The sequence below is a fragment of the Calypte anna genome, chromosome W (assembly GCF_003957555.1).
Source record: "Calypte anna isolate BGI_N300 chromosome W, bCalAnn1_v1.p, whole genome shotgun sequence".
Lineage (NCBI taxonomy): Eukaryota > Metazoa > Chordata > Aves > Apodiformes > Trochilidae > Calypte > Calypte anna.
In genome coordinates, this window is record NC_044276.1 from 23,110,294 (window position 1) to 23,118,023 (window position 7,730).

General features: G+C 45.0%; 1 long non-coding RNA gene across 1 annotated transcript; it reads left to right on the forward strand.

Annotated features, from left to right (window-relative positions):
* Nucleotides 1-6,311: 6,311 nt before the first annotated feature.
* LOC115600075 lies at nt 6,312-7,470 on the forward strand. Its single transcript, XR_003988807.1, has 3 exons — nt 6,312-6,439; nt 6,645-6,923; nt 7,420-7,470. It is a non-coding gene; the product is annotated as an uncharacterized LOC115600075 (long non-coding RNA).
* Nucleotides 7,471-7,730: the final 260 nt, after the last annotated feature.

Sequence of the window (7,730 nt, forward strand, 5' to 3'; positions counted from 1 at the left end):
TGAGGTTGGTGCTGGGCTGCAGAGGATGTGTGCAGCAGGGAACTTGAAGGTGATTGTCTGTGTAGATGGGTGTGACACATGTGCATGGTGACAGTTAACATTTTGTGGTTGAGATTTTCCCCAGAGTTAGGGAAAAGATAGTTGTCCTGCCAGTATTCCTAGTAGGCCAGGAGAATCTAGATGTCCATTTCCCTCTAGTTATGGGTTAGACTTGTCTAGGGAAAAACCCTGTACTGTGTACAATGGCAGTGGAACTTTTGCATGAGTTATGTGGCAGTCAGTAGGAAGCTAGTTTGCCATTAATTTAATTAACTTTCTGTTAAATTTCACAAGTGCAACTACTTACAAGAGATGACTGAAAAGCAAAAGTAACAAAACAGAAAATCACCTTTATCCTGGCTCAAACCAGGAACAAGATGACAAGTGAGAGACAAGAGTGGGTTACACAAGAAGGGTTATTTTACCCTCTCTAGCTACTCCTTTGATTGGGTATGAAAAAGCCTCTCCAGGAGCATGAACTTACCAGTTGTTGTATGACTCAGAGGTGGGGAGAGCTTCTCAGCCTCTCTCAGATACTTAAGGGGACCATTGTCACTGTAGTGGCAAGAATGAATGCTGAGGCTTAAACCAATGCAAGGTTTAAGGATTAAAGGAGCCTTTTCCTTCCCTTCAGCCCCTTTCCCCCTGTGAATTGGTTCAGCCCCTTTCCCCCCTTCCCCCCTGTACTGCTGCTGCTGCTGGCACCAGTGCCCCTTAGCCTCAGTACCAAGGTCGGGGCAGGCTGCACCGTGCGGCTGCCCGGGGCCACCTGGACTGGCTTAGGTTCTGGCACTCATGGGTCAAGATTTGGGGCATCGACTGCCATGACAGGGAGAATCATGAGGGGCTGCGGGGCAGCATGCTCGGTGGCCTGTGGGAGCATCCCCCTGCAGGGTTTGTGTGGGATCCCCTTGGAGCTGATTGCTTGCAAAGCAAGATGTGCCCTGTAAGCTGGGAGGGGGAACTCGAGAGCTTTCCAGTGCTGGGAGCTGCTGGGTGGGTGCCAGTGCTCCTGGAGGTGCTGGGCTGCTGCTTGGCCCTGCTCTCCCTGCAGGGTTCTCTTGCAGCTGCTGAGGCCTCCCCAGGTCTCTCCTGCCCTGTGGGTGATGTGTGCGGGGATGCAGCAGCAGCAGCCAGCAGGAGCAGCAGGGTCTGGGCAGGGTCCTCCGGGCTGGGTGGTGCCACAGCTTTGGTTCTTTCCTTGTCTGTCAGTGTTAAGCTCCCATGTTTGATTCTCAGGACACCTCTCCATCTGGCGTGTGCCAACAGCCACACAGAGGTTGCTAGATTCCTTGTTAAGCACGGCAGCCAGTTGGATGCTGCTGATAATTTTGGGAGAACACCCCTCATGAAGGTGAGTGAGAGAAGTTCTGCTCTTGGAAGAGGGCCTTCTTGACTGTGCATGAAAGGAGAGGTGTCTGGCAGGACTCTGTAGGCAGAGCTGTGCGGAAACACGCCTGTTGGGTTTGGAGTGGAACAGGCATCTGTCAGATCATCTTTGCAGGTGCTCTTCTTCCCAGTGGTCAGAAGCTGGGCGAGCTTGTGATGGAGTAAAATGGGGATTTGGAAGTCTTTCATTATTTTTTTTTTGTATGTGTGTGTTTATTCCCAGGCAGTACAGCTCAGAGAACAGACTGTTGGACTTTTCTGCTAGAGCAAGGTGCCACACCAAATCTTGCAGACATCGATGGCAACACTGCTCTCCAATGGCCATCCTGGCTCGTAGTAAAAAACTGGTGGGGTGTTACTCAGGCATGGTGCCAAACGGATGCCAAGAATACGGTAAATGTTTATATTTCTTCAAGAAGTCCTTTCAGAAAGTTGCATCGATATTTCTTTCACAGATATTGTTTTTTATTTTTTTTACTTTGATTATTAACATGATGCATTTCTCTGACTTTTCAGAAGGGCAGTACCCCACTAACTCTTGCTATCACTGAAGAACACGAGGAGATATTAGAAGATCTCCTGAAAGCAGGAGCTGATGTGCATGCTCGAGATGAGCATGAAAGGTAAGGGGTTTATCCAGGAGAAGGAGGGGGTGCAGGAAGAAGGAGAGTGTCCAGAAAGAGGTGGAGATCCAGGAAGAGGAGGGGATCCAGGAAGAGGAGGGGGTCCAGGAAGGAGGAGGGGGTCCAGGAAAGCAAAGACTTTGGTTTGCTCCTTGAGTGTTTATCCAAATGTGTTCATTGTAAAGTAATGGGGAAAATACTTCTTCTGAGAGCAAGCAGGGATGAAAATAATGACTGTGTCTGTGTCAGATGATCCATGGCATTGCATGTTTTGAATCTTTCAGAACCCCACTCATGATTGCTGCTTCTGTTGGGGAGATGTATTTGGTCAAAGTTCTCCTTTCTCATGGAGCCAATTTTTCCCATGAAGACAAAGATGGGAGGATAGCTGTGGATTACGCTGATTTCCATGGCCATTTACGGTAACCTTTGAACTTTATGATTAGAATAAGTGGTGTGGTCTCTTCCAGTGAACCTCTTCCAGTCTTCTTTTCACACCTTAAAGCACCTCTTCCCTATAGATTTGCAGATTTGTTCCTCGTCCCACGTGTTCTGTCTCTTCCTCTTCCAGTAAACCTCTTCCAGTCTTATTTTCACACCTTAAAGTCTCTCTTCCCTATTCCCTTTTATCTTCCTTTGGGAGGGTGGAAGGGGGGGGTACCAGAGCAATTCTGTCACCTGGGCTTTTGGTTAGCTCTGAGATTCTCTCAGGTGGTTATGTGTGCCTAAAAGGCAGGCTGAAAAAATGTTCTGAGCAGGAGTTAATAACTTGGAAGGTAGGAATGTGCATTTATAGGGTGAATGTGACTGCAGGGAATGCTGGAGTGAGTTCTGTGTGTATTACCCTTAAGAAATACTGAGGAGTTTATGAATTTTTATAAATATTTGCAGGGGGGATAATAAATTGGTGTTAACTGTTGTGCCAGCATGTGGTTCTTTTTACCAACTTTATTTCCTCTCTTTCTCTGTGCAGTGTAAGTCAGTACCTGGCAAAACTGGAGGACACAGCAGAAGCTCCTGCAGGGGATGCCCTTGGATCTCCTGAGCAGGCAGGAGCTGCTGGAGGGATAAAAGAAAAACCAGAGCAGGAGAACACAGGAGAAGCTCCTGTGTGTGATGCAGAAGATACCAGCAGAGTCATCACTCCTGAGCAGGCAGCAGCTCCTCCAATTTTTTGGGGTGCACTTGCTGTGGACAGAGGAGGTAGGATCCTTAACTAGGGAGGAGCTCAAGAGGAAAATGATGTGTCCTTTTCTTGAGGTGGTTTGTATTGTCAGCACTGACTGTGCTCCCTGGTGACTTCAGTGCAGGCATCAGGAGGAGCAGCAGAAGAAGCTTTGTGAATGTGCTGATTTGTTACTTTTTGGCCTTGTCAGGCTGTAAGGGCAGTTGTGATTTGTGTGCTCCATGTCCACTGACAGGATTGTGTCCTAAAGGATTAATTTTTTAATATAAATGAACTCTAGATTGGGACCTGTTCTTCTTTTACTTTTTTTAAGTGTGTTATATCAGAGCTGTGTGTCAAATGGACAGCAGAGAGTGTTCAGGGAGCACTTATTGGCATTAACAGTGCAGTCTGGCTGGCAGTGCAAAGCACATCATGAGAGTCTCTTTGCTGTGCTGCAGCAACAGAGGGTTAGAGGGTAAGCTGGGGTGATGAGAGAGCTTCTGAGGTCCTCTGAAGTGTATGTTTTGGGGAGGAGTTCTTGAGACACATCAATTCCATGTGCTTGTAGTCAACTCAAGAGAGGCAGCACTCCCTCCTGCTCTGAGGCAAATGTTACAGCCCTGTCAGCACGAAATTGGGTGCTGGGTACCTGTAATAAGAGAACCACAGCATTTGCTATCTTGAAATTTGAGGTGCTACTGAGCAGGATGGGTAGAGAGGGTGGATAGTGATTTGTATTCTAAATAATGTAACAACACAGGGACCTGCACCCACAGGTGCCACAGAGAGTGTTCCAGGAGGCACAGAGGTACTTCCGTACACCGACACTCAAGTGTGACTCCTGCAGCAGTCACCACGCCCATTTGGGTCCAGTTGTGGCCAGTTTCATTCTGTAGGAGCTGTAGAGTTGTCCATGTTAAATGTTTGTGTGTACTGTTTTAATTGTTAGCTTGCCAAATCTAATGTCAGCATGTCATTGAATCTTTGAACAGCCACAGATGACCTTTGTGAAGGAGGCTCAATAAGGTGAGACTTTACAAACCCCTCCCACTTGCTTGGTGGGTGATTGTAGAGACATAACACTCATCTTGCTTTGTTTTTGAAGGAGCTCTAAGGAGGAGGGGAGTGATGACACTTGGAGTGATTCTGAAGAATTAGTCTGTTTTAGCCCTAAGGTATGGTGCATTTACAGGAAAAGTGTCCTTGAAAAATAAATGAGGCAAGTTTTCTCTGGGATTGAAAGAAACTGCAGTTCCAGTTTTCTCTGTCATTGTTTCAGTTTTTGCAAAAAGACCTGTAGCAGTGGCAGAGCAAGCAGTAGATTTGTGGTTTGGGGCCAAAAGTCATAGGTACACAGTCACATTATTTTATTTCTTTGTGTTCGTTTGGATCGGCATCTGCTGCTGCTGATGGGATTCAGTAGTGATGGGGAACTTGAGTGTGGTAGTTCAACCCACTCACTAATGCTGGAGATGCCAGCCAGCATCTTTAGTTTTAACATGTCCCCAGCTTTCTGGTTTTGAGAGTTGTGTGTGTTGGGCAGCGCTAAGAAGTGTTTGAAAAGATTTTTTTCTGAGGGTATTTCTGAGGGGAATAGGGAAGGCATCCTGTTGGTGTTGGGCATCTGGGGCAGGGCTGGGCAGAGGGGTCTGGAGTCCTGAGTAACACCTCAGGGGAGAGTGGAGCACATTATTCCCACTTTGGGGACATGGTTTACTGGTGTTGGTTTCCCAGTTGGACTGGAGGATCCTAGAGGTTTTTTCCAGCCTTACTGATTCTGTGGTTCTGTGATTCTGTCCACATAGGAGGCATTGGCCCAGCTCCAGAGGGAAAGCCATTTATTCCATCAGCTGCTGCACAGGGATGCTTTAATGACATTTTCCACAATCTCTGCTGAAAAGCAAGTTTCGACGCTGGAAAAGATGAAAAAGGAATTAAAGGCCAAGTGTGCTTGTTTAAGAGAACAAGTTTTAAACTCTGAGGCTGAAAAACTACAAAAATGGGAGGTAAAGGACACACTTTTTGCAGTGTTAAAGGCTCTGAGCAGTGTTTTGCTGTTCATTTCTGCCTTCTGTCTTTTGGGACCTTCCTGTTCCTCACAAAAGTCAATTTCAGCCACTGAGCTTTCTCTTCTCTATTTTGTGATGTGCAGCAATCTTTAAATTTCTTCTGTGTAGCTGTGTTAGGCAAATTCACTGGTCAGAATGCTGGTTAAGATGTTTAAGTTTTTTTCTGAAAATTCCACCAGTCCCAGGCAGAGCAAAGATTTAAAAGTTGCTGTTTACCCATTTTGTTAATCTTTATTTTCTGGAAAACAGGAACCAGTCCTGTTGAGTAATTAGACACTGGTGTGCTGTTTGTCTGTGAATAGTCATATGCACGGTACTTTAAAATTCCATTTCTTTCTTCCTCTGAACCCCAGAGTTTTTGAGTGAGGTAAATACCTGCATGTGTCAGATAACCACCTTATTCTTCATTTTTCAGTTTCTTGAAGAGGGGGAAGAACTCCAGGAGTGCTGTCAATGGTTTTCCCCTAGGAAAAACTTTGTATTCCTAGTGCCAAAATCCCAGGTTCCTTTGGGAGATGGTAGTTGTGTGGGTGGCTTGAGGAAAGGAGGCACTGTCCAGATTTATGAGTGCTGTTACTCTAAAATTAACTTGGTATTAATTAATGTAAGTAATATTAATTTAATTTAGTGTATTAATTTAATTCTCTGTAGAATGCAGAACGAGACCCAAGAACCATCTCATACAAATCCTGCCTTATTTACCAGATTAATATTTGCAGTCAACCTGTGGCTCACGCATTGCAAGATATTGATTTGAGTTTTGTTAAAAAAATACATGATTCAGTGTATGCTGGTGTAGTGTTCAAGAAGTATAATATTTGAATCTTTTTTTATCTATTAGAATTCCTCACAAGCAGCTGCTGATAGTTTGGAGGTGCTCAGCTGTTGACTGCTGGTGGCAGACAAAATTTTCCTACCTACTGAGTTCAAGACAGGTCTAATTGTATAATCAAATAAGTTAAATTAAGGAAAGAATTCATGTTCTTATAACTTCTTTCATTCTCATCATTTCGTTAGGGCAATGTCAGAGAGCTGACATTAAAAAGCTCTCTGTGGCAGAAGCTTCACTGGAAGTTGCTACGAGGCGCTGCAGGAACCTGGAGGAAGCCAAACTGGGCTTGGAAAAGGAATTGGGAGAGGCTAAATCCAAGGTAGATGAAGTTGTCCCAAAATTCCAGAGCAAACTCCATTCACAGATTGCTTTGTAGCTTTAGTGCTGAGCAGTCCCAAGTCTTGGTAACTCTTTCAGGTTTGACTGCTATGATACAGGCTGCCCAAAACCCTTCAGGTCAAATGGGTTTGGTCATTCCTAATCTGTTCCTGCCAGAGAGAATTCTTTGTGTCTGAATGTTTCAGAACTGATGGAAAAAGAGAAAAAGGAAAAGCCAACAGAAAGCTTTGTGGAAGATAAAAGAACACACGTGGAAGTGGCTGCAAATCCAGTTCACCATTCAGCTCACATGGGACATCCTGGCACCAGTCTGGTTCTGAACAGAAGTCCAAGTCCAGTAGGAAGCATCCCCAGTTCACCCATAGGAGCAGAACCATTGATGAACAGGATTTCCTCTTCTGCAGCCAAGGTAATCATTTTGAAATCCCATCCTCAGCTACTGCTGAAGAGCATCTGTATGCAAGGTTGTGCTTTTTAGCCTGAAGTTACAACTCATTTGCAGGGATTACTCCTGGTGTAACTCCTCCTCATCCCAACACAATATCTAGGTGTGCTAGGGGTGAAAAGTCTGGGTTTTGAGGGTTGTTTTCCAAGAGTACCCAGAAACAAAAGATGATGCCATAGGATTTTCCCAGCTAAGCTTTAAATTACGTTTTCTTATCTAGGATGTATGACTATAATAAATAAATCTGCAAGAAATCTCACTTTATACTTCAGTGTGGGAGATCCACTGTGTGTAGGAGGCATTTGGGTTTTTATGGGGTTCTCCGGGAGGAGCTGTGAATTTGGTCACTGCTCTCCTTTTAGTCCTGGAGAGAGGGCCCTTCCCTCCACTCTGCTGGTGTATGGCCTCACTTCTTTGGCCCTTGGAGTTACTGCCTGGTTTTGTGTGGACTGGAAGAATGTTTTAGTAGTTTAATATTGCACAATGTTAATGGTGTGTTTTCTGTATAATTCTAGTACAAGCAGGAACTGGATGAATTTGTCTTTGAAGAACGTGGACATGGTAATGTGTCACGTTAGAGTAAGTAAAAAGATGACTCCTCCTATCTCTTGAAAACAACATCTTGAAACCTGTTCTGTTCCTGTTCTAAGTAGAGGGGTTTTATTCTGGTAGCTTTACACTTACTTGAACATGGAAACTTTCTCCTTACCAAAAGCTTTGTAGAGCTTTAAGCAGCTGCCTGAAAAAAAAACAAAACCAGCACAAAGAAAACTGACTCATTTCCTCCACACAGATACACTTTGCTTAACCTGAAGTCACCTTTCTC